The following is a 27,316-nucleotide window of genomic DNA, read 5'->3' as shown; positions in this document are numbered from 1 at the left end:
TACCTTGCTTCCATTACTCTGCCCACAAATTCTAGCTGCCTTGACCTCTCTGAACTCATTTCACTATTTCTTCTCTCTTCAACTTTGTGAGGCCTCTGGGTTCCATTTGTGTTCACCTTTGTGATCTGCAGCCTAGAAACTGCCTCCAGATAGTGAGATTGGACAATCACTTGGTCCACTTCATTAGTTGCCCTCTTCTCAGGATCACAGTCCTTTGATCTCTGCTTTCCAAGGCCTGTAAACAGCAATTTCATGTATTTTTCAAGTCTTATGTTTTTTTTTGGTTTTTTTGTTTGCTTTTAATGGTGGGAAAACATCTTGATGGCACTTAGTTTTCTTTTTTGTTTTCTTTATGTGTGAAAGTAGATATCCTTTACAGAAATTTCATATGCACCTAATTATTACTCTCTTAATTGCTATTGGTAAGTAAGAATTACCGTTAATCATAGCAGCTTAGAGTAACCATTTACTTTGCCCACAGTTTGTATGTTAGAAATTTGGGGAGCTATGACTAGAAAGTTTTTGCTTGGAGCCTCTTATATGGTTGCCTGTAAGAGGTTATATGTCATGAAGTATCAAATAGATTTCATTTCAATATAGCTAATTCTGATGGTCTGCTGTTGATGCTGCTGTGAACTGATCTTTACAGCATAGTATTCTTTTTTTGTCTTTATTGATTAAAGTATTACATATGTGTCCTTATTCCCTCATTGTCCCCCCTCCCCCCTGCTCATGCCCTTACACCCCTAGTGTCTGTGTCCATTGGTTAAGCTTATATCCATGCATACATGTCCTTTGGTTGATTTCTCCCCCTTACCCCCACCATCTCCTACCTTCCCTCTGAGGTTTGATGGTCTGATCAATGATTCTCTTGCTCTGTGTCTGTTTTTGTTCATCAGTTTACATTGTTCATTATATTCCACAAATGGGTCAGATCATGTGATATTTATCTTTCTCCAACTGACTTATTTCACTTAGCATAATGCTCTCCAGGTCCATCTATGCTGCTGCAAATGGTAGGAGTTCCTTCCTTTTTACAGCAGTGTGATATTCCACGGTGTATCTGTACCATAGTTTTTTAATCCACTCATCTGCCCATGGGCAATTAGGCTGTTTCCAAATCTTATCTATGGTAAATTGTGCTGCTATGAACATAGAGGTGCATATATCCTTTCTGATTGGTATTTCTAGTTTCTTGGGATATATTCCTAGAAGTGGGATCACAGGGTCAAATGGGAGTTCCATTTTTAGTTTTTTGAGTAAACTCCATACTGTTCTCCATAGTGGCTGCACCAGTCTGCATTCCCACCAGCAGTGCACGAGGGATCCTTGCCACCACTTGCCATTTGTTGATTTGTTGATGATAGCCATTCTGACTGGTGGGATATGGTACCTCATTGTTGTTTTGATTTGCATCTTTTGAATGATTAGTGACTTTGGGCATGTTTTCATATATCTCTTGGCCTTCTGTATGTTTTCTTTCGAAAAGTATTGATTAGTCTTCTTATATGGTGTTTGGCTTCCCTCAGGGTGACTGTCCCAAGTAAACTGGGCATAAAATTTATGGATTTTTTATATCCAGATTTTAAAGTTATATGGGGTCATTTGTAGTGTACTCTACTGTTGAAGGAGATACAAGCCAATATAAGCTCAAGCGGGGGTGGGTAGATAACTGATCCCAACTCTCAATGGGAGGTGTATTTTAAAAACTGCTACATCTCTATTAACTTTCTCTCAGTTTCTGTTTGAAATATCTAGTTATTTGGTTTTCTGACTAAATAAACCCTGACTAAATTCAGAAATCATACCATAAGTTATGTGCTACCATAACAATAAAATAGGTGGAGTTCATTTAGCAAATAGGTGGCAAACAGCACTAAAAAAGCTATGTAGTTAGAGGACTTTGGAGTTCTCATTCTATGTCAACACAATGGTAAAAGTATCACTTGTGATAACTTGGAAGAGAGAATCCTTCTAGGGGAAAGATTGAAAGAGAGTGACAGGGTGTGCTGGCTACTATTGGTGACATTTAGCCAGGTGTTGCTAGAAAGAGATTACAAGCAAGAATTGACTTGTTTTCAAGCAGAGATCAAAGGTAATAGATAAATTTCAGAGCTCAAGTGCCTTGCAAGATTGGATAAGTTGACTGTTTTTGGAAAGCAAATACTGAAGCAACTTTTAGTGGGCCTTAAGTAACCAACATCTAATTAGACTCCTTTTTATAGAAAGCAAGTTATTTGTGTGGTAAGTATTAGATTAAGTATGTTTTTCTCCTTATACAAACCTACTGTTTTAGGTAGCCTGAATAACATCACCAGTTCTTTGGAAAGAGAGAATGGAGTGAGGAAGTAACGAAATAGGTAAACTTTAGGACATAATCTAGGAAACTACTTTTTATATAGATTTGACCCTTGAACAACATGCGGTTTGGGAGTGCTGACCGCCCCACACAGCCAAAAATCCACATATAACTTTTGACTTCCCCAAAACTTAACTATTGATAGCATACTGTTGACCCAAAGCCTTATCAGTAACATAAACAGTCAATTAATATATTTTTCATGGCATATGTATTATGTACTATATTCTTACAATAAATAAGCTAAGGAAAAGAAATTGTTATTAAGAAAATTATAAGTAGGAGAAAATACATCTACAATATGTAGATATTTATTGAAAAAAAAAATCCCCATGTAAGCGGACACATGCAGTTCAAAACCATGTTTTTCAAGGATCAACTATAGTTACTGGGAACAAAGAACTAACTAGAAAAAAATGAAAAGGACCACCAGCCTAGAAGGACAGAATTTGTTAATACTGATGATTGTTAAAAAAAAACAAAACCAAAAAAAGCCCTGGGACCAAAAGTGACTCCAAAGTGTGTTTTAGCTCCCAAAGAAGGCAGATGTTTCTCATACTTAGCTAAATAATAATGGCTATTCAACAAGGAAATACTTCAAAGAGAGCAAAAATAGGGTTTTCTCTCAGAAAGTAATTCTTCCCAGAAAGAAGATTTAGGATATAATTAAGAATATTTCCCTATTTTTAGATTTGGAGCCATCACAATGTCTGCCAAGCAGGTTTCATTCTTTCTATGGGCCAGTGACACTTTGCAACATCCATTACCCACTATTTCAAACAAGAGATTTTATGGGTGGTCTCCTTTTTCTGCTGCACCACTGGGTGTTTTAGGAGTGAGAAGATAACGTGTCATTTGGTTGCTAGGTTGCTGGATCATGTGAAAATATATCTGAACCTGATCATAGAAATGTTCATCACCAGTTTTCTGGACATTGAATTGAATGCATGAATGGATGAGACTCTGAGGGGAGGGTGAATGAGTTCTATGTGTGAAAATAAGACTGACATTTATAAAAGAATATTGATTTGATATTTATATTACAGGATAGAGATTAGCAGCAAATTTCTGTCTATCAAAATGAGTTACTCCTGGATAGATAGCTAGTTCTTTCTTACCATTAAATGTGACATTATAACTAAATTTTGGTTCATAGAATGAAGTGATATAATAATTTCCTGGCTTGAACTACAAAAATCTCCTACATAGGTCTTATGACCTTTTCTGTCCCCATATGCTGGTTGAATTATTAGAATTATCAGAGAATTCCAAGGACTAAATAAAAGAAGGGCCTGAGTCAGTTGAAAGACTACATGGAAGGCTATTTGACTACTAGAGGCCTGGTGCATGATATTCGTGCACTGGAGAGGGGTCCCTCAGCCCGGCCTGTACCCTCTCCCAGTCTGGGACCCCTCAGGGGATGTCCAACTGCTGGCTTAGGCCATGGGGAGCAGGCCTAAGATGGCAGTCGGACATCCCCTGAGGGGTCCTTAGCGCTGCCGCAGAGGTAGGAAAGGCTACCACCACTACCGCTGCCCTCGCCAGCTGTGAGCCCGGCTTCTGGCTGAGTGATACTCCCTCTGTGGGAGCGTACTGACCACCAGGGGGCAGTTCCTGTGTTGAGTGTCTTCCTCCTGGTGGTCAGTGCGTGTCATAGCAAACTGATCATTCTGCTGTTTGGTAAATTTACATATTAGGGTTTTATTATCTACTAGAGGCCCAGTGCACATAAATTTGTGTACTCGGGGGGAAGAGAGGGTCCCTCAACCCGGCCTGTGCCCTCTCGCAGTCTGGGACCCCTCGGGAGATAATGACCTGCTGGCTTAGGCCTGCTCCCAGGTGGCAGAGGGCAGGCCCAATCCCTAGGTGCAACCCCTGGTCGGGTTCAGAGCAGGGCCAATTGGGGAGTTGGGGCGCCGCCCACTGTCATGCACAGAGCAGGGCAGATCGGGAGGTTGCAATGCCACCCTCAGTCATGCTCAGGGTAGGGCCGATTGGGGGGTTGGGGCACCATTCCCTGTCACACTCAAGGCAGGGTCGATGGGGAGGTTGGGGCGCCACCCCCTGTCATGCACAGAGCAGGGCCCATCAGGGGGGTTGGGGAGCTCCCCCCGTCATTCACAGAGTAGGGCCGATAGGGGAGTTGGGGCACCGCCCCCTGTCACACACAGAGCAGGGCCGATGGGGAGGTTATGGCTCTACCCCATCACACAGCAGGGCCTGTGGCGGGGGGGGTTGGGGTGCCGTCCTCTATCACCCACAGAGCAGGACTGATCAGGTGGTTGGAGTGCCACCACTCTCACACTCAGGGCAGGGCCAATGGGGAGGTTATGGGTCTACCCCATCACACACAGAGCAGGGACCATGGGGGGGGGGGTTTGGGGCGTCGCACCCTGTCACACACAGAGCAGGGCCGATCAGGAGTATGGGCGCCACACCCTGTCAAACACAGAGCTGCAGGGCGATCAGGGGGTTGGGGAGCTCCCCCCTATCAGGCACAGAGCAGGGCTGATCAGGGGGTTGGGGCACCTTCCCCTGTCACAAACAGAACAGGGTGGATAGGGAGGTTGTGGCCTCGCCCTCGTCACACACAGAACTGCAGGGCGATCAGGGCTTTTGGGTGCTGCCCCCTCTCATGCTGATCCCGGTGCGGGGAGGCCTCGCTGCTCCACTGATTCTGGTGCTGGGAGGCATATTACCCTTTTACTATATAGGATAGAGGCCTGTTGCACGGTTGGGTGCCGGTTGGTTTGCCCTGAAGGCTGTCCTGGATCAGGGTGGGGGTCCCTCTTGGGTGCCTGGCCAGCCTGGATGAGGGGATGATGGCTATTTGCAGCTGATCACACACCCTTCAGGGTGGGGTCCCCACTGGGGTGCCTGGCCAGTCTGGGTGAGGGGCTGAGGTCTGTTTTCAGGCTGGCGGGTAACTGAAGCTCCCAACCTGTCCTTTTTTTCTTTTTTTTTTTTTTTATTCTGGGCCAGCTTTAGCTCTGAGGCTTGGCTCCAGCCCTTAGGCCTCGGCTGCTGAAAGCAGGTATCTGGTTTGTTTGGGTTCTATAATCGAAATACTGTGTCAACTCCTGCTCTGAGATCCCGGCTGGCTGAAAGCAGGTTTCTGGGGTTTTGTTTAGCTTCTATATTTGTAACAATGTTTCAAACTGCAAGCTAAGAGGCCGGCAGCAGCAGGCGAGGAATGTTGGAGTCCTCTGTCATTGAAGCAAGCAAGCCTCATGTTCACTTCAAGCTGCCTGTCTGCCGGCTGCCATCTTGGCTGGCAGTTAATTTGCATATCGCCTTGATTAGCCAATGGGAAGGGTAACGGAGTGACACCAATATGCATTTTTCTCTTTTATTAGTGTAGATAATAAAAGGGTAATATGCAAATAGACCAAGTGGCAGAACAACCGAACAACCAATCAAAGCGTAATATGCTAATGATTTGCTAAGGCTGCTCAACCACTTGCTTTGACATATACTGACCACCAGGGGGCAGACAGTCAACTGGTTGCTATGACAAGCACTAACCACCAGGGCGCAGATGCTCCAACTGGTAGGTTAGCTTGCTGACAGGGTCCAGCCAATCGGGACTGAGCAAGATGGGCCGGACATGCCCTGGAGCCCTCCTGCAGTCCTTCCCCAGCCTGATAGTGCACTGGTGGGGTCTCTCAGACTGGCCTGCACCCTGTCAAAATCTGGGAACCATCGGGGGATGTCGGATAGCCACTTCCAGCCCAATGCCACAGGCCACTTCCCTTGGGAGGGTGCCAGATGCAGGGCTCATGGCTGGCAATTTCTGCTATGGCAGTGCAAGCCTCTCCTGATCGGGACTATTTGGACCTGAGCCCGCAGCAGGCACAGTGGGGCCAGGATGAGTAGGAGTGGCAGGTAGGAGCTGCAGGTGGTGTTGAACTGTGGGTTGTGGCATGATCCCTGCAGGCCACCTGGATTGACTCCCACCCATGCACAAATTCTTGCATTGGGCCTCTAGTCTAATCTAATAAAAGAGAAACATGCAAATTGACTGCACCTCCGCTATTCCCCAAGCCCCAACCACAGCCAATCAGAGTGACTATATGCAAATTAACCCAACCAAGATGGCGGCTGGCATCAACATAGCTGGAGCAAGCAAGAGGCTTGGTTGCCCCGGCGATGGAGGAAGCCAAGCTTCCCGGCTGCCCTGGCTGGCTGTTGCCTCAGCTCAAGGCAACAAATTTTAATTATAGAAGCTAAATAAATTCCAGATACCTGCTTCCAGCCAGCCTCCACTGGGAGTTTGGGGGTCTGAGGGCTGTGGCCAGCCTTCAAAGAGCCATCAGCCCCTCACCCAGGATGGCCACACCCTCATGGGTGAAGGTCCCCACTGGGGGGGCTTGGCAAGCCTGCAAACAGTCTTCAGCCCCTCACCCAGTCTGGCCAGGCACCCCAGGGGGGACTCCTACCCTGAAGGGGCTGTGGCCAGCCTGCAAAGAGCCATCAGCCCCTCACCCAGGCTAGCCAGACACCCCAGGGGGGACCCCCACCCTGAAGGGACTGAGGCCAGCCTGCAAACAGCCATCAGCCCCTCATCCAGGCTGGCCAGGTACCCCAGCATGGGCCCTCACACTGAAGGGGCTGTGGCCAGCCTGAAAACAGCCATCAGCTACTCACCCAGGCTGGCCAGGCACCCCAGCAAGACCCCCCTCCCTGAAGAGGGTGTGGCCAGACTGAAAACGGCCCTCAGCCCCTCACCCAGGCTGGCCAGGCACTCCAGTGGGGACCCCCACCCTGAAGTGGGTGTGGCCAGTCTGAAAACAGCCCTCAGCCCCTCAGCCTCTCACCCAGGCTGGCCAGGCACACCAGCAGGGCCCCACCCTTATCCAGGACACCCTTCAGGGAAAGCCAGCTGCCCCCCCCCCCCACCCATGCACCATGCCTCTATCTTATATAATAAAAGAGTAATATGCAAATTGACCTTAACAGCAGAATGACTGGGAATGACTGGTCACTATGACACACACTGACCACCAGGGGACAGACGCTCAATGCAGGAGCTGCCCCTTGGTGGTCAGTGTGCTCCCACAGGGGGAGCTCTGCTCATCCACAAGCCAGGCTGATGGCTGCCAGTACAGTGGTGGTGGTGGGAGCCTCTCCCGCCTCCTCAGCACCGCTAAGGATGTCCGACTGCAGCTTAGGCCTGCTCCCCACTGGCAAGTGGACATCCCCCAAAGGCTCCCGGGCTGCCAGAGGGATGTCTGAATGCCAGCTTAGGTTCAATCCCCCATGAAGCGGGCCTAAGCCTGCAGGTGGTCATCCCCCAAGGGGTCCCAGACTGCGAGAGGGCACAGGCTGGGCTGAGGGACGCGCCACCCCCCCCCCCCGCCCCCCGAGTGCATAAATTTTTGTGCACCGAGCCTCTAGTATATATAAAAGTCTAAGTGACCAAATGGCTGAACAATAGGTCGGCAGGTCGCTATGACGCACACTGACCACCAGGGGACAGATGCTCAATGCAGGTTCTCCCCCTGGTGGTCAGTGCACTCCCACAGTCAACCTCTAGCAGCCGACCAACCTCACATGGTCCCTCCCCTCGGTCGGCCGGCACCATCAGGACTGGGAGAGAAGGCCCTGTTGGGCCCTGATAGTTGGCCAGGCCGAGGGATCCCACCTGTGCATGAATTCATGCACTGGGCCTCTAGTATATATATAAAGCCTAAGTGACCAGATAACCAGATGACTAGCTGGAGCTATGATGTGCAGGAGTTGTCCCCTGGTGGTCAGTGCGCTCCCACAGTTGGAGCGCCACTCAGCTGACAAACAGGCATCTGACACTGGGCTCATGTCTGGCAAGTGTCACTATAGCTGCGCGAGCCTTTCCTGGGGACACTCCCCTTGCATATCAGAGTGGTAGTGGCAGCAGGCACAGCAGGGCCAGGATGAGTGGGCGCGGTGCAGCTCCAGCCTGGGCTGTGAGAGATTGACAGTGACAGAGGGCTGGAGTCCCATGAGCTGGTGGGTAAGGCTGGGCTGTGGTGGTGCAGAGGTCCACTGATTCCCCCAGGCCAGGCTGAGGGACCCCACCAGTGCAGAATCCGTGCACCAGGCCTCTACTCTTATCTAATAAAAGAGAAATATGTGCATTGACCGTGACTTCATGATGCCCACAGCCAATTAGGAGTGAGTATGAAATTAACCCAACAAGAATGGTGGCAGCTCTGCCTCCCGGCTGCTCTGGGCCTCTGGGCAGCACACCTCCTCAGGGCCTCCCTGCCCAGCTCCATACCTGTCAAACATCCTTGAAGCCTCCCTGTGGCCCAGTCCATGGCCACAGAGGCAACCCTCTGGTGCCTGAAGTCCTAGCTCCTGGTGTCTGGCATCTCCCTCTACCCCACCCTTGCCCCGCTGCTCTGGTAAACAAAACCCTCGTGTTGGAGCATCTCCGTGGGCGCGGACATGCGTGGGATCTCGCTCGGTGCAGTTAGCGCCCCCCAGGAGCCCCGGGCCAGCTAAGAGGTGACGGTGGTGGCCATGGCGGCAGTGGCAGGCAGCTCAGCTTTGTTTTGAATAGATGAAAGAGGCCACCTACACAGTAACCCAAATTATCAGACCTTCCTCCTCCCTATATCACCAAATCAAGAGGGAGGGGCTATGGGTGCGGAGGGAGGGGGGCGGGCAGGAGGCAGAGGGCAGAGGAGGAAGAGGATGAGGAAGGGGGCTAGTTGCATCCACTTTCACAATGGGAAAGTGGAACGCACTAGCACACCCAACCTCTCCAGTCCTCCCGGCCTGCCTCGCTCCCCCCACCTCTTCCCCTCTGTGCCTCCCCGGGAGCACCAGCTCTGCACAGAGGAACTCTGCAGAGAAAGAGGGCAAGGAGGAAGCAGCGATGGAGTGCGCAGGGCTTGCTACCACCACTGCCACTGCACAGGTTGCCTGAGCGAGCTTGCTGTGTGCTGGCAGCCAGGGGAAGGAAGGCCTATTCTTGCACGAATCTTAGTGCATCCGGCTTCTAGTTTGTATATATTCAGATAACCTTGACCACTCAGATTTCATTGAACCTCTCTTGACACCAGAAATAATCTGTAATAACCTCACCTAAGGCAAGCAACTTAACACCTAAGGATGTTGATACTCCTTAAGATACCATACTGATCCTCCTAGTTTTCAAATGGACTAGTATAATGTGTGATCTGGGGGAAGAGAAGTCTCAATTCTAAATGATTGCAAAATTTGTTCATTTATATAAGTAGAATCCCAGAGAGTATATATGGGAAATGATGGTCAAGGTATTTAACCAAAGGGAGAAAAGCATAACATTAGACTGGGCTGAATTTACTTATATGAGTTCACGTTTCATAGAGTTCATTCAAGGTTTTAGGTGAAGGAATTAGTAATGAGTCATATTTCTTACTTGATTGGTTGACTGAGACTTGGGGTAAATGATAACTTACATTAAATTAACTTGAGGTTTCAGAATTTTCTTGGTAAAATATAAAGAGAGGAATCTAAGGAGTTAGAGATATAGCAATATTGGACGGGATTTACCATATACAACCCATTCACTTTCTCCCTCTTTGTATCCCACAAAAGATCAGAAAGTTTACAACAGAATTGAGAAATATATTTGTGAGAGATTACCAGGATACTTCAAAATCTCTGTAGTAGCGTTTTCATAAAACTGGGGATGACCAGTGGTTTATATAGCACAACTGAAGTGGCTAATGGGCTTGATGGGATCCTGGAATGGCAGGACTCAAACACGTCAAAAAAGGTTGTGGTTCCAAGTGAGTAACAAGACTAGAGAATCAAACACAGTGGCCTGACTGATTCTGTCAGAGTGGCCTAATTCCTCATGGTGTTCTTCTAAACTGAAATAAATGGGACGACTACTAAAACTAATTGATCCACATAATTGAAAAATTAAGGAGAAATTTAGGTTGGGTGAACAAAGACCTGATTTAAAACCATTAGTTTGATTTATTGTTGATGTAACCTATAAGACTACTGATTTTCAATTGAGTCCAGAGTAAGACAAGTTTCTTTAGCTGAGTATTAATAGATTCAGTGGTACCTAAGGTGTCTCTGAAAGATACAGATGCTCTATAAAATTCTGTCAAGCCCTAGTAAGAGAACGACTATAAAACTTTACAGTTTTGGTGCTAAATCATGCCTTTGAGGCGGTAATTAAGGTTATTAGTTAGTTAACCTTGAAATAGGGAGATTATTCTCCATTTTTCCAGTGTGCCTAATCTAATCAATAATTAGGAGCCACTAACAAAAAAAAGTTTTCTTCAGTTAGCATAGAGTAGGAAATCAGAGATTTGATGCACTGACTGGAAGATGGAAAGGACCACATGCCAAAGAAACACTGACCTCAGCCATACAATCTTAAGAAACTAAATTCTGCCAACAATCTGAATGTACTTGGATGCAAATTCTTACCCTAAGCCTACAGAAAGGTACAGAGCCCTTCTCATTCCTTGATTTAAGCCAATGAGAGCCCAAGCAAAGAATCCATTCATGTGGTGCTAGACTTCTAGAACTATGAACTAATCAATGATGTAATTTTTAAGCCACTAAATTTGTGGTAATTTGTACATAGCCAATAGAAAACAGATATATTTTCTGGTCCACTAAACTCTAATGTCAAGCATATATAGTGGCACTCTATCAACAAACAGAAATGTGTCCTTTTAGCATAAGTAATTGTGAGCAAGTCACTCTAACTTTCAAGGCACTTGCTACTGCTCAATTGCAACCTATTTCTTTCAGTTGCATCTATAGCCTGGTGGAAAGCTTTCTATGATTAGGTGACTGAAAACACACACACACACACACACACACACACACGGATATTGGGACACTATTTACATAAGGTTTCACATATTATCTTGGCACCAACGTGAAATACATATATTACAGTCCCATTAAGGGATTGCCATGAAAGACGGGGGAATAGAAAGAACAGAAATACTCCTGCCTGGCCACGTGGTGCAGTGGTTGAGTGCAGACCTATGAACCACGGAGGTCATAGTGTGATTCCTGGTCAGGACACAAGCTGGGGTTGCTGGATTGACCCTCATCATTGATGTTTCCACCTCTCTCTCCCTTTCCCCTCCTCTATGAGATGAACAAAAATAAATATTTTTTAAAAAGAAAATACTTGTACTGGGCTGAGCATCTATCCATTTGCTTTGTGTTAAAGCAACAATGCCCAGAAGTCTAGATATACTGTATATCTAGTTATAGGAAGGGAATAATTTGAATGAATGGTCAGGGTCCTGGAAACACAAGATTAGAGAATTGCTGCCAAAACAAATATGGAGAAAGATATATATATGAATGGAATTCTTAGAGTATAAATATATTCCTGTTAGATACAAATGCCCTCTAGAAGTCATTCACTTAGACATTCACTCAGAGCAGCCTTTTTAAGGTCAGCCATCCTTGTGCTTGCTCATTGGGCTCATTAACAAATGTTCATGATGACAGGAAGAGGGGTTAGTTATAAATTAATAAAATGAGAATCCACTCACCATGTCTGCTATGGTTATTGACACTGATGAATGCTCAACTTGCCCATGGTAGAGGCTAATGCTGAGCTCCTGATATGACACCATTTCCTGGGGAAACCAGCCACTCCAAGTAGGAAGTTGATTACATTTGACCCATTTTGTTTTAAAGGAAACAGTGATTTGTCTTGTTTGGAATAATGCTTAGTCTGAATATGAATTTGCCTTTCCTATCTACAGTGCTTTTGCTAGCACCATCATGCTATGTTTACTGCCATGTCTGACCAAGTAACATTTTTTATAAGGAAAAGTAGTGATAAAAGGAAAGGGGCTTTAACCCAAATCAGCTATTATAATGGAAGAATTGTTAATGGAAGAATAGAATAACCTGTTAAAGACACAGTAACAGTCTTAGTTGGACGGTAACAAACTGTAATATTGTGGTACAGTCCAAAGAATGCACCATATGCTCAGTGTTTTGCATTCTGTTCCCATGACTTTGGGCACTTCTGTCTTAAATATAAAAAGGATTGATTCCACTAGAAGACATAACTACAGTCTTCTTATATCACTGAACATTCAAACAAGGGAATTAAATTATTGTCTAGCATGATTAAATCTGATATAAAGATAAAATATGGTTATTGGGTATAAGATGGCTAGATAAAAATACAGTATGGCCAGTTAAGTTTGCATTTCAGGGAAACAAATAATGCAATATTTGGGACATACTTATATGAAATTGTTATTTATCTGAAATGCAAATTTAACTGTGTTTCTCAATTTTTTTATTTTCAAAATCTGGCAACTCTAATTGGGTGTAAGGTGATATATTTCTGAAAACCAGGGGATTTTCAGGTCTCTTGATCATCCTTTTCTTTTCATTTCTAACCATTTCCATTTATATCCTCATCACCATACAAACTTGCTATTTGCATGACAGGCCTGCTGGTTTTGCTTTTTCCTATGCAGTCAATTCTGTATATCAAGAAGAGAAGAGTCAACCTGAAACAGCTAACGAATCATTTAATTCCCTTGATAAAAAGCATTGAGGACTCTTTTTGCTGTCGAGATATGAACATGAATTCCAGTCCTTTCTTACTTCATGCTCTTTTCCTACAGTATCTTTAAGTGAACTCCTTCATCCAACCAGAGGTACTTTCCTCACTGATGCATGTTTTCTAACATGAATGTTACCTAATTCTGAAGTTTCAAGTCCCCCATCTTCTCTTATCATTCAAACAATAAACGTAACTCTCTCTGAAGTAATACATTGAGATATTGTAGAATTGTACTTATTTCTCTACATGCATTTATTGAAAATGACAATCTCTTTAATTGGGATCAATTGAACTTTGGAAGTAGTTTAAATTGCACAAGTTATACGAATTAAAATGTACTGTGTACTAGGGTTGATAACATTTGAACTAAGTCAGTCATCAAATATGTCCAAAATGATGTATAAATAGATTATATTTTTATCTTTATTTTACAAAAAAAGAAGAAGAAGAAGAAGAAGAAGGTAGCCTGGCCTGTATGGCTCAGTAGTCAAGCATCAACCCAGGAACCAAGAGGTCACTATTCGATTTCTGATTCCCAGTCAGGGTGCATGCCCGGATTGCAGGCTCAGTCCCTAGTAGGGGTGTGCAGGAAGCAGCTGATCAATGATTTTCTCTCATCATTGATGTTTCTATCTTTTTCTCCCTTTCCCTTCATCTCTGAAATAAATAAATATATATTAAAAATAATAAAAAAATCCAGAGGAACAAAGAAGTTAATTAACTTGTCCCAGGTTACACATAGAAGTAATCAAGTTAAAATGAAGTCATTATGGTAATCCAACATTACTGGTGTCCCTTATAATAAAGGGGGCATTTGAACAAAGAGACAGATTTAAACAGAGAGAGAAGACAATGCAGGGGAAAAAACAGCCATGTGACCAGCATGATGCACCTACAAACTAAGGAATGCCAATGATTCCAGCAAATGCTGGAAGCCAGATTAAATAAGGAAGGAAAGGAGTTTCCCCTAGAGCAGTGGTCGGCAAACCACGGCTTGTGAACCACATGCGGCTCTTTGGCTCCTTGTGTGTGGCTCTTCCACAAAATACCACGTTTTTAGCAAAAGCCAGCTTAGGAGTACCTTAATTAAGTTAATAACAATGTACCTACCTATATAGTTTAACTTTAAAAAATTTGGTTCTCAAAAGAAATTTCAATCATTGTACTGTTGATATTTGGCTCTGTTGACTAATGAGTTTGTCGACCACTGCCCTAGAGAAATCAGGGAAAGCTAGGTCCTGCTCATCCCTTGATTTCAGACTTTTAGGTTCCAGAATAAATTTGTGTTAAAACACCCAGTTTCTGGTACTTTTTATGTCAGTTCTAAGAAACTAATACAGGTGGCTTCTTCTCATCCTTTATATCTCAACTCAAATATCTTCTTTTCCACCCCAAGAAGTTCTCTTTTCTTCAAAGAAGCCACCAGCCTCTAGTTACTCTGGATCATAGAACTCTGTTTACTTTATAGCATGCATCAGTCATGATTAGTTCAGAAAAAAAGAAATTATATAATCTTTTAAGATGGGATTTTGTTTGAGAAATTATGTACAAACATTGGCAGGGAAGAGGAATGATTATCAGAGAATGCTACTGTTCATTTGAGGAGTCAGCGGAAATTCAAAACTGATCATTACAGCTACCTCTAGTGCTAAGGTAAGTGATTTACTGCAAAACCACTGCTGAAATACTTATCTACAGGCTCTTTTGGAAGAACAATACTATAGTTTCTACTGCCTTCTTCATACCAAATATTTCTCTCATATCTTCCCCCCCATTTTTAAATGTATTTTTTATTGTTGATAGTATTACATATATCTCCCGTCCCCTCCCCCCCCCCCGTTTCCACCCCTTCTTCAGTCCCTACTTACCCCCCATATCTTCACTACCCTACTGCCTGTGTCCATGGGCTATGCATATAAGTATATAAGTTCTTTGGTTTATCTGTTCTCATCCCCCCAACCTCACATGGAGGTATGTCAGAGTGTTCCAGGCCTCCCTGCTTCAGGTCTTATTTTGTTGGTCAATTCATTGTATTCATTAGATTCCACAAATAAGTGAGATCATGTGATATTTGTCTTTCTTGGTTTGGCTTATTTCACTTAGCATAATATTTTCCAGGTTCATCCATGCTGTCCCAAGAGATCCCTCTTTTATTTTACAGCTGCATAGTATTCCATAGTGTAAATTTCCCACAGCTTTTTTATCCATTCATCTATTAATGGGCACTTGGGCTGTTTCCAAATCTTAGCTATTATAAATAATGCTGCTATGAACATAGGGTCTCTTTCCTTGACATAATCTAACCTAGAATTTCCCCTCATCTTACCCCTTTAAATATTCTCAAAAGTTTCCTGTTTTCTTATTACTTATAAAACAATCAGCTGTCCCTCATTCTTACATGCATCGATAATAACCAGAAAAAATAGAAAGGCTCTAGTTGTATGGAAGAGGTATTTTCATCCCAAATCCTAACATCGTCCTGCCCCAAATCTTTCCTTCTCAACCTCCTGTTTTAACATGTTCCTGTCATGGTTTCCACTTAATTCAGTATCACTGTCTCCATGTTGGTATAACATTTCTGATAATAAATTATAATCAATATTTAATTTATTTAGCAAACAGCAATAATAATCACTATGGTATAGGTACCTTTTACAATGATTTTCCAGGGATGTATCAGTAAATCTTCATTTTTGAAGTGTCGAAGGAAAGTATCAACGTCACCAGGCTGGCAGCCTGTGCTATTGCCACTTGTCAGTTTTGGTTTTGTTCTGCAGATGGCACAGAAGGAATGGGGAAAGATTACTGCCCATTTCCCAAGAGTCTCTGATTCGTTGATGTCCACCCCCGCAATTGCAGGCTTTGTTCTGCATAGTTATTTAAGTGTCTTTCTTCATGCGTTTGCACATGGACCAATGATTTTCTTCACAATTTTGTTGAAGTATAATTGAAGTACAGCAAACTACATACAGTGGATCCTTATTTGTGGAGCCCGTATTTGCAAATTCGCCTACTTGATAAAATGTATTTGTAACCCCCAAATCACTGGCGCTTTTACAGTCACTTGCAGATACATGCAGCACAGTGGAACATTTGAAAATGTTCTGCCTTCTGGTTTCAGCTCTTACATTGTAAACAGTTTCCCTTTTTGTGTTCTATTCCATGCCACACTGTTTGCGTTTTTGTGCTTTTTGCTGGTGAGTTTGCTGTTTAAAATGGTCTCCCAAGACTGTTGGTGAAGTGCTATCCAGTTTTCACAAGGTTCAAAGAGCTGTGATGTGCCTCACTAAGAAAAATCCACAGTTCAGATAAATTTTGTTCAGGCAAGAGTTCTTATGCTTCTGGCTCTGAGTTCAATGTTAATGAATCAACAATATGGTACATCCAGAAAGGGAAGATGAATTTGCCAATTGGTACGTGAGGCTGCTCCAGAAATTGCTAGAGTAACATCTATATAGATGAAGCTATGGAAAATATTGGAAAGTGGCTAAATTCGTGGATTCAGGAGATTATAACTAAATTTTCCAAAAGCATAATGGATGGTATTATTGTGATGCTTAATGCCAAAGGAATACACATGTATGTTTCCTAAAGTCAGGAAAATGTTAAACACTCCTTGACTAGTGCTATGTGGTTTCCGTGTTTCAAAGGGCAGCATCATACACATTCTCTAATTCAGTGTTCATTACTTTATAGAACACTAGGGCCCCAGTGCACGAATTCATGTACCTTGAAAGGAACTGTGGTCCATGAGGCTTAGGTGGGCACAGAGGCGGTCTTGGCCCTTCCTCTATGCTCCTGCCTGGCTCCTCTCGCCATAGCCCTGGTCCTCTGTCTGCCAGTAGTCCTGCTCCTGCTGCTGCTGCTCCCATGCACTGACGGTGCTGGCCCACTCGCACCCGCTGATAGTGTGGAACAATTGGGGTTGGCGCCAGCAGCGGGTGCGAGCAGCGGCTGCTGCTCTGATCGCTCCTCAGGAGCAGGGGGAGGTGGAGAAGCCCTGAGGGGCGATTGGGGCCAGCAGACACTGCTTGCATTCACTAACAGTGCCAAGCTATTGGGGCTAGCACTGGGCGCCAGCACTGGGTGTGAGAGAGGCTGGCGCCAGCAGCAGGTGTGGGTGAGCAGTGGGTGCGAGCGCCTGGCAGGACAGCAGCACGCAGGAGCAAAGGATTTTCAGTAACCACCAGAGGCTCTCCCCGATGACAGTGACTGGCGCCCCACCTTTGTCTGGCATCCCCACTCACCTGCTCCACCATCCCTTTGTGGCCAATTCCCGCCATGTTCCATGCTCTGCCATCTGCTGCTGACACCCGCCATGTTCTACGTGCAACCCTGGTGGTCAGCACGCATCATAGCAAACGGTTGTTCAGTTGTTCCTTTGTTCTGCCATTCAGTCTATTTGCATATTAGGATTTTATATATATATATATATATATATATATATATATATATATATATATATAGACAACTACCATGGATAATGAGAATGAACTGTATGTTTAAAGTATACAAATTGATCAATTTATATACATACTAGTACACATGTGGATATATACGTATGTACACATCCTATCTAATAAAAGACAAAAAGAGTAATTAACCGTACCTCTCCTACGCTTCCCATTGGCTAATCAGTGAGATATGCAAATTTACTGCCAACAAAGATGGCAGCCAGCAGCCACACACAGCTGAAGCGAGCAGGAGGGTTGCTTGCTTCAGTGATGGAGGAAGCCAAGATTCCCCGCTTGCCACAGCCTGGCCCTGAGCTCCAAAAGCAATGGCTCAAAAAGCAACAAAGTTTCAATTATAGAAGCTAAACAAACCCCAGATACCTGCTTTCAGACAGCCGCAGCCTCAGAACTGGAGTGAGCAGGACAGCAACAAAGTTTCAATTATAGAAGGTAAAAAAATCCCAGAATAAAAAAAGAAAAAGAAAAAAAGGAGAGGCTGGGAGCTTCAGTTGCCAGCCAGCCTGAAAACGGCCCTCAGCCCCTCACCCAGACTGGCCAGGCACCCCAGTGGGGACCCCCACCTTCAAGGGAGTGTGGCCAGCCTGAAAACAGCCATCAGCCCCTCATCCAGGCTGGCCAGGCACCCAAGCAGAACCCCCACCCTGATCCAGGACACCCTTCAGGGCAAACCAGCTGGCCCCCACCTGTGCACCAGGCCTCTATTCTATATAGTATAAGGGTAATATGCAAACTGACCCTAACAGCAGAAAGACTGGGAATGACTAGTCACTATGACACACACTGACCACCAGGGGGCAGACACTCAATGCAGGAGCTGCCCTCTGGTGGTCAGTGCGCTCCCACATGGGGGAGCTCTGCTCATCCACAAGCCAGGCTGATGGCTGCCAGTACAGCGGTGGTGGTGGTAGCTTCTCCTGCCTCCTCAGCAGCGCTAAGGATGTCCGACTGCAGCTTAGGTTTGCTCCCCGCTGGCAAATGGACATTCCCCCGAGGGCTGCCGGGCTTCCAGAGGGATGTCTGATTGCCAGCTTAGGCCCAATCCCCCGGGGAGAGGGCCTAAACCAGCAGGTGGTCATCCCCTGAGGGGTCCCAGACTGCGAGAGGGCACAGGTTGGGCTGAGGGACCCCCCGCCCCCCATCCCTGAGTGCACAAATTTTTGTGCAACAGGCCTCTAGTGAATATATAAACATGCATGTGTATATGCCTGTACGCATATAATGACTAAAGAAGACAATTTAGGTTATACACACAAACTTCATGAAGCAGCAGTTTCCACCCTCAAGTGTTTGGAGAACTGCACAGTAAGGGGAAAAGGCTGCAAGCTTTTGCGGAAAGAGGCAAGCAGGAAACAAGGAAGCACTAGGCTTATCTTGACTGGCTAGGATTACATATATGACCCTATTTACAAAGATCAAGCAACAAGGAAGTAAGGATAGTGCCCAGAGTTAGCATGGCTGACTGGATATACTGCATACATTCTTCAGATTAGGAAGGAGGCTGTGGAAGAATGTTAAAAAATACCTTCTAAGTATTATACAGGAAGACGGTCACTCACATTAGGGGGGGGGGGGGAACTTCTCCTTACTGATTCTACCAATGCAAATGGTAATCTCATCTAAAAACTCTCACAGACATACCCAGAATAATGTTTGACCAAATATCTAGGCACCCTGTGGCTACGTTAAATTGATATATAAAATAACCTTCATATTCGCTTTATCTTTTTTATATTAAACTTCTCAGGGACAGGTAAAAAAATGGGTCTTTTATGTTCTCTAATCTTCATTAAATATATGCCAAGCTTTATAGATAGTTCCTTAAGTTTAAAGCCTTTCTTACTTCACAAGGATTGGGGCTAAAGTATCTACCCTTCCTCCTACATGGCTAGGGAAGGTGCCAGAGAACCCCAAAAATTTTCTCTAAAATAGCTTCTCTTTGGCTCCTTGGGCTCAATTATTTTATATTTTGCTGTTCTGTTGAGCTTTAGGTCACAAAATTTTTGATTATCACTTTTTATGGGCATAATAATATCCTCCCTAAATTCATATGTTGCAGTTCTGATCCTTAATACTTCGGATTATAGCTGTTTGTAGACAGGGTTTTTAAAGAGATAAAATGAGGTCATGAGAGTGGGCCGTAATCCGACATGACTGTGGTCCTTATAAGGAGAGGAAAATTGGATATAGATGTATATACAGAAAGATGATGTGAAGATATAGGACAAAGATGGCCATCTACAAACCAAAGAGAATAGCTTCAGAAGAAACCAACCTTGCCAACACCTTGATCTTGGAATTTAGCCTCCAGAATTTTGACATAATAAATTTCTAATGCTTAGGCCACCCAGCCAGCATACTTGTTATCACAGCCCAAGCAAGCTAACACATCTCCTTTTCAAGTCTTGTTTAGATGATCAAACTTTAGTTTGAACCGTTGCCTCCTATTGTTTTGTTCTTGGTCTTTGTGGGCTTTCTCTCTTAGCAGAAACAGAGAGGGAGAATGTCATTTTAAAATTGGTAGTATATGTTTTGAATTTACTATGTCTATGTTCTATTTTTAAATAGCTCTGAACTTGTTTGAACTAATCCAGTTTTATAAAATTTTAGATTTTAAGTTCACATTCTAAGGAACCCAAACCATTTGGAGGGCATGAACACTTTGTTGTCTATTTAGGAAACATTGATTTCCACTGGTAAAATGTCAGAGAAAAGATGTTTTAAATGATCTCTCAAAGTATTAATGTGATCCTTTTTCAGAGGCCAAGAAGGAAGAAAATGAATGAATTGATGCTTCTGATTACATTCATTCAAAATGGAACCTATTTTTTTTCCATATCCTAAGTACAACTTTCTTGGATAAATGAGTTTGATGATGATAAGGGAGTATAGTGCAATCCAGAAGACATTTCTGTTATATCTAAGGGGTAATGTCTAGAGATGTCTCTGTATTGTAGAAGTCTGAGGGTTAAAAGCTTAAGCAAATCAAACAAGACAGGATAGTGAATAAAATATTTTTGTGGTACAACAGTAAATCAGTTTTCTATTAGAGCTTTGTTAGCACTTAATTCATTTATCCTCATTTCTGAAGAATAACAATGCTTCTAAAAGCACAAAGCCGTGTAATACCTCTACTGTGGTCTCACAGTGCTATCTGCTGAGTTATGGTCAGTCTAGACATGAAAATGTAAGTGGGTCTTTCTTCATTAAAATAAGTAACTCACTGATGGTGCATATTTTGGTTGACAGCTTATATGCTTCTCAAGGAAAACCAGTAAGTTGGAAACATAAACACTACATGAAGATTAACATTTTTACCCTGAATAGTTCTTCATCAGGATTCCTAAACGTGTGCATCTTTTCATATTCTTGCTTCATCCAGGAAGCTTAATAAAATCGTGTAGAGCACATTTGGAAGGCTACAGTTTGTCACATACTGTCACATTCTTCTCCTCACTGTGCACTTCTGTAAACATGCAGTCTTTATGGATTCTTCTTGTCAAGATCTTATTGGAAACAGAAGTATGTTCTGTCTGCTAAATGTGAGGAACTGATTCACACTCCCACAGAGCTAAGCTGTCAACAAAATGTAGTGATTGGGCCGATGTCCAATTTCCTAATATTGACCTGGTTCTTAGGAATTCTAATAAAGTTAAGTAGCAATGACAACTACAGCAAAGCCATGCTTTGGACACCTTCATGTTTGATGGGGACCCATATCAGTTTTCTACGGCACATGGAATATTCACTGCTTTTCTTTTTGCCTCTCTTTCTAGATTTTGCTGTTTACGTTTTGCAAGATTGCTCAACCCAGGTTTATTCCCCTCAATTTAGTTTTTATGACCTGTGATGTGTTAGTGCTAGGTTCCTGACAACTAGCAGGCTCCCGAACAGGCATTGCATCACCATGGAAATCAGGCACTCAGACCTCAGTATGCATAGTTCCCAGTTCACCATTCTCTGAAAAGTTTAAATGCTAGTGGGACCTATGAAAATAATAGTCTTAATAAAACCTTTCCGAGTCAAGTTGTAAGCAGTTGATTTTTCTCTTAGAAGCTGGAGTGGGAAAGATAGCAAGTGTGTTTTTTGTTTGTTTTCTGTTTATTTTGTTTTTAGTTAGTCCTCTCACTTCAGAGAAGACTGACTTTAAAGAAAGTATAAAAGTTTCAAACTGTCTCCATGTTTCCATTAAACTTTCCATCCCTTCTGTTTAAAATATAATTCTTTAGTATTTGTATAGAATTGCCTAATCTTTTTTTTCCTTAATTTCCTAAAAAACACTCAGACAAATCATTTGTACTGAATAATCTTTATTGAGATTTTAGGGCAATTAAAGAAATTCTATATTGGATCTCTGCAAATTGTCTTATCCTAAAAAGCCTTTGTTCACTTTGCTGTTGGGGATTTTTGGGAGGGGGGAGGCTAGTAAAACACCCCTATAGCATACAGCTTTCCCAACTGTTCCCCCTTTTGAATCTCCTCCTAGTTTTTGTCTTTTCCCTTTGTAATATTGTTCACCCCCAGGTCTGTCCCCTTCACTTTAGCTTTCTTCACCCTATATAGCTCAATTCCTCTAACTTTTCTCTGGGACTATATTTTCATATCAAAGGCCCATTTATGTGTCTGATAAAGTTGTGTCACCACTCTATCTTATCCTTTAGTAGATACGAATGTTGGATAGAGTTTTCTTCCTCATTCAACCATCAATCATATTAAGGTAGAATAATTAGAGACAATTATTTTCCCTCTGGATATTAAGCTTGTATCTCCAAAGATGAACATGGCTATAGTCAGTCAGCTTTGAGTTTAAATGATCAACTATCATTTGAGACTTAGTTTTTATTTTCTCTTTTCTTCTGGTGAAAAATAAATACCTGTCTTTCTTCCTTCCTTCCTTCCTCCCTCCCTCCCTCCCTCCCTCCCTCCCTCCCTCCCTCCCTCGCTCCCTCTCTCTTTCTTTCTTTCTTTCTTTCTTTCTTTCTTTCTTTCTTTCTTTCTTTCTTTCTTTCTTTCTTTCTCTGTATTTGATTGCAACAATGTGGGCATTTGATTTTTGCACTGGTATGACTTCTGGAAAAGGGAAAAACGAGGAATTGTCCTCTTAAATATTTTCTAAATAATATGTTAAATATATGTCTTTTTGGTTTGAGTAAGAGTGTGGTTAAACATTACTGAATTATTTTCCAACTGCTGGGTCAAAGAATTGCCAATTCCAGAACAGTTCCATGAATATTTCAAAACAAGCTAAAGCATATACTGCTCATCATCTTTTGAGATGTGCTGAGAACTGTCTTTTTAACCATACTTATTTTCAAACTAATGATAAAACACACTACTACGTCCATATGACAGTATTGCACAGATTCAGGCCTCTAGGAGCTCAGTAGATGTTCAAGAAATATGAAAGAGAAGGCATGAAGCTCCTCCACTTTGCTTCATGGTTGGTTATCTTAGTTTTTTTATTTTTGCTTGTTTATGCATTTATTATTTATTTCCCTTCCTGTACCCAAAATATTATATTGCAAGATATCATAAATTAGAAATGAGAAAGAAGAAAACACATAGGGGCAAAGAACAAAGAAAGAAATAAAAGGCAAAGAGCAAAGAAATAGGAACAAGGAGCAAAAGAACACATATCATACTAGAAAGTCTTAAAGGTATATACGGCAAGAAGTTTGAAAAAAATGTTAATTCAGGAGGGTTCACTTAACTTTGATCACATCGGGCTAGGGCCATAGATTGCAGACTTAATCCCACAAATGTGTTCTTTTTGTTATATCAGAGTTTCCTGATATTAATTTAGAGAGGCTTTTTGCCCCCCTACTGGAATATGCAGAAGCCTAGAAAGAAAAATCTCCAAATTTTATTTTTCTGTAATATCTTCAGGGTGCTCACATATATACTAGCAATGCTTTCTTTCAGAAAAGCACAAGGTATGATATGATAAAACTTCACAAACTCTCTTAAATTCAATGACTTCTGGGTAGAAATATATTTTGAATTCTATGAAAAGAAAAGTTACTTTGCTTTCTGGAGTCTGTTGATAACTTTGAAGTGTTGTTATTTCAAAGTTTTACTTAAATGGGCTTCCTCCAGTTTTGGAACCAGAGAGAAGCTGTCACTCAATTAAGGGGGCAAAAGGTTTGAGAGAAAAAAGAAATTAAATGTTATGTGCATATACAGTTGGCTGATTTCTGTAGTAGGCAAAATAAAAATGTTATATTAACTACTAATAGTTTAGGATTAATCAATAATAAAAATAGGGCTTATATGTGTTTGTGTGTGTATGAGTCTATATTTGATGAATTTAAAACTAATGTATTTACATGCTACATGATGGCTATATAGATGATAAATTATCATTTTCATTATTATTAAGATTATCATTTTTGTAGGGAAGTACTCCAGAAGAATTTAGTATAACTTAAAATTTAATGCACTTATTTTTAAATATTTAATTTGGGTCTTGACTTTTGAATAAAAACATTTCAGATAATATAAAGTACAATCAAGTTTTTTTAAAACATATATTTTATTGATTTTTTACAGAGAGGAAGGGAGAGAGATAGAGAGTTAGAAACATCAATGAGAGAGAAACATCGATCAGCTGTCTCCTGCACATCTCCTACTGGGGATGTGCCCGCAATCCAGTACATGCCCTTGACTGGAATCGAACCTGGGGCCTTTCAGTCCACAGGCCTACGCTCTATCCACTGAGCCAAACCGGTTTTGGCTACAATCAAGTTTTAAAAAACATTTTATTGTAAAAATATTACTTCTTAAAGGGATTATAATAATTAACAGTGTGTGGGACATTAGAATGAATTGGTATAGAAAATAGCTTTATTTTTCTTAAAGGACAGGGCTGAAAATGCTCTAAATATTTAATAACTTCTTATTTATTAACTTTAGTAAATTACTGAATTTTTATTTCTCCTTTTAAGAAATTCTGCATCTAGGGATCAACGCTGGGCTCTTTTAAATTAGTAATATTAGAAACTTGGCTAATTTATATGACCTCTATGACTGTTTCCGTAAATGTAAAGTAGAGATAAAAATGATACCTACTGATGAGGTGTTACAGTGGGGATTAATGGAAATGCCTGAAAAAGTACCAAATGCATAAATATTAGTTATTGTTGGTTCGTTACTTAAATGAAAGGTGAATTTATGTGATGATTAGGTACTCTCTTGAAAAACATATTAAAGTGTTTTCCTTGCCCAGAGGCAGGCTATAACCCAGCTCCAGAGGAAACACCTTTGGATTTTTTGTTTTGTGTTTGCCTGATGTGCCTTGTAAGAATGCAGAGAATTTACTTTTTATTTTTTGGTCCAAGAGTTTTGGTTCTAAAACTGTTGATCATTCACCTGTTCTAAATTTGCACTCTTCATGTGAATGTAACCAAACCCACACCAAGGGGAATAGCTTTGCTTTATATAGGACAGGCTAATGAAAAACTAGTGACCCTGTTTATCAATACCACTCCTAAAATGTTTCCTCTGCTCTGCTCTCCATCTTGAATACAAATGGTGCATTTCACATAATACATTCTTCTGTTTCTTACTTTATGTCCTGGTGCCTACATGGGAATTGGTTTGTATTTTTTTGTGTGTATGTGAAATTCAGTGGAATTTTAATTAAACATTTAAAATATTTAAGATTCCAAAAGTTATATAATCTGGTGTGCCTTAGACTCTGTAGGGAATGTATCAGAGGCAGAGATGAAGAAGAATTTCATTAGGATTTTGTTTTACCTAATAACATAACACTATCTCTGTGATCAAGAGCAGTGAGAGAAAAATGCATTGTATTCAATTTCAACTTTTATAGGCTTCAGTTTAAAACAGCTAATGTGGAGAATTTGCAATGAAGTTGCTTTGAATCCTTATTTATTTATTTTTGTTTGATTATTTATTTTTACATAGGCAATGAGAAGCCTGTATTTAGTGTAAACCATTAAAAATATTGACTCAAACTAGGAATCAATACAAATCTTAAAACTCTTCATAAATTATTTAATAGGATAGAAAGAATATAGAAATAATGATAGATTATATTTCTTAAGTAAAGAAATCCTCCTTTAATACATATTGCAATTGAAAAGATAATATTTCTGCCATTTACAAAGTGCCATAATTAGAATTTCTTTAAACTAAATACATCCATTTGCACATACATGAGGAATGCAATTACTTTTTTTAAAAAATCCTCATAGGGATGAAATATACTGGACAAATTTTGCATTTATATTACAAAGTAAAAGATATTTTAAGCAGTTTTCTAGATTTTAGCGATAGACATTTTTTTTATTCAGTTCTTTTTCTAGAAGCACAAGTAACATCACAAGTGGGTCCTTTTGAAATATATTTTACAGTCAATTGTAAAAACCAGTAATATCTCCAAAGTACTCCTGTATGTTTCTTAAAGACATAATAAGGGTACTATCAGAGAACATATCGCCTTTATTTGCATATACATTTAAAATTCAAGGAAGCTATAATGAATTGAGGAATGCATTGATAAGGCAGTGTTAAAAATAATTGTGAGGAAAGTTTAATGAATGACAGGGAAATCAATAGATAGCATTTACACTGTTCCTGATATACAAAGGAACAAAACAAAACATAATATGTAAATACTGTCCAATAGTATTAGATAGTGGTGGAAAGCTAAGTGATTTCCACAAGTGACACATGAAGCTGTTTTTTTAAAATATATTTTTATTGAATTCAGAGAGGAAGGGAGATAGAGAGAAACATCAATGATGAGAGAGAATCATTGATTGGCTGCCTCCTGTGTGCTCCCTACTGAGGATCAAGCCCACAACCCAGGAATGTGCCCTTGACCAGAATTGAACCCGGGACCTTTCAGTCCACAGGCCAATGCTCCATCCACTGAGCAAAACCAGCTAGGGCTGTTTTTGTTTTAAGAAAGCCACTTTCAAATACACCTCAAAGTATTTTTCCATTGTTTTTGTTGTTCACTGCTCCAATTTCACTTCCCTTGGTATGCTGTGCCACCACAACCAAGGGTTCGGTGAGTCTGAGGAGAGGTGGTGAAGGATTAAAGAAAAGACAGACAAAGAGAATATATCTGGGGCTCAGAGGACCTCCTGTGCCTGGATGAGGCCACAGAGAAGGATCCAGCCAGCAAGCTGAGGCTTTATTTTATAGTCAGAGAAAAACAAGGAAGTGGTCAACATAGTTACAATGTTCTTGTGAGTTTCACTCATTTTGGCAACACTTGCTGTACCTCCCACAGCCCAATAGCTACCCAGAAGGATCTAGGGAGCACTATAAGGTTAAGCTTAATTATGGTAAGAGGGCTCTGCCCTCTAAGCCGGGACTTGTTTGTGGCTCTGCCACAGGTCAATCCAAGGCTTAACTCTAGAGCCGCTTCCTACACCTTGGTTCTAACTCTTTTATCTCTCTTTGACCTATTGTTGACCTCAGCTCTAAATTGGCTAAAGTTCCTTCTAAGAGTTAGATTCTTTCATTCTGTGATTCTACTTCTGCTCTGCACACGTCTGCTGTATTTAACCATTCCCAGGCAATAGAGGTAGAGATAATTTTGATTCCATTTTTATTTCTTTTCCTAGTTTGCTAATTTTTCAAGAACTTTTAGCATTACAGAAAATCATAGGAGTTACATGGTAAAAAATAGAATAGGTAGTTTTTATTTCATTCATTCCCCAGCAATTACTTACTATATGCCAATCACTGCACTAGATACTGGAAACATAAACAAGACTGGTTTTCAATTCACACCACTACAAAGCTCTCTGAAGTTGGAGGAGGCAGACACATAAACAAGTGTAAATGCAATAAAGTATTATGTGGCTTAATCTTGAAAGATGAGTGGACTTTTGTCAAATGCTGGGAAGACCATTCCAGCCACAGGGAGATGTGTGACCAATAAACATAGGTGTGAAACTG

The sequence above is a fragment of the Myotis nattereri genome (assembly GCF_964212035.1).
Source record: "Myotis nattereri genome assembly, chromosome: 1".
Classification (NCBI taxonomy): domain Eukaryota; kingdom Metazoa; phylum Chordata; class Mammalia; order Chiroptera; family Vespertilionidae; genus Myotis; species Myotis nattereri.
The sequence above is the reverse complement of the archived record's forward strand: the minus strand, read 5'-3'. Positions refer to the sequence as shown.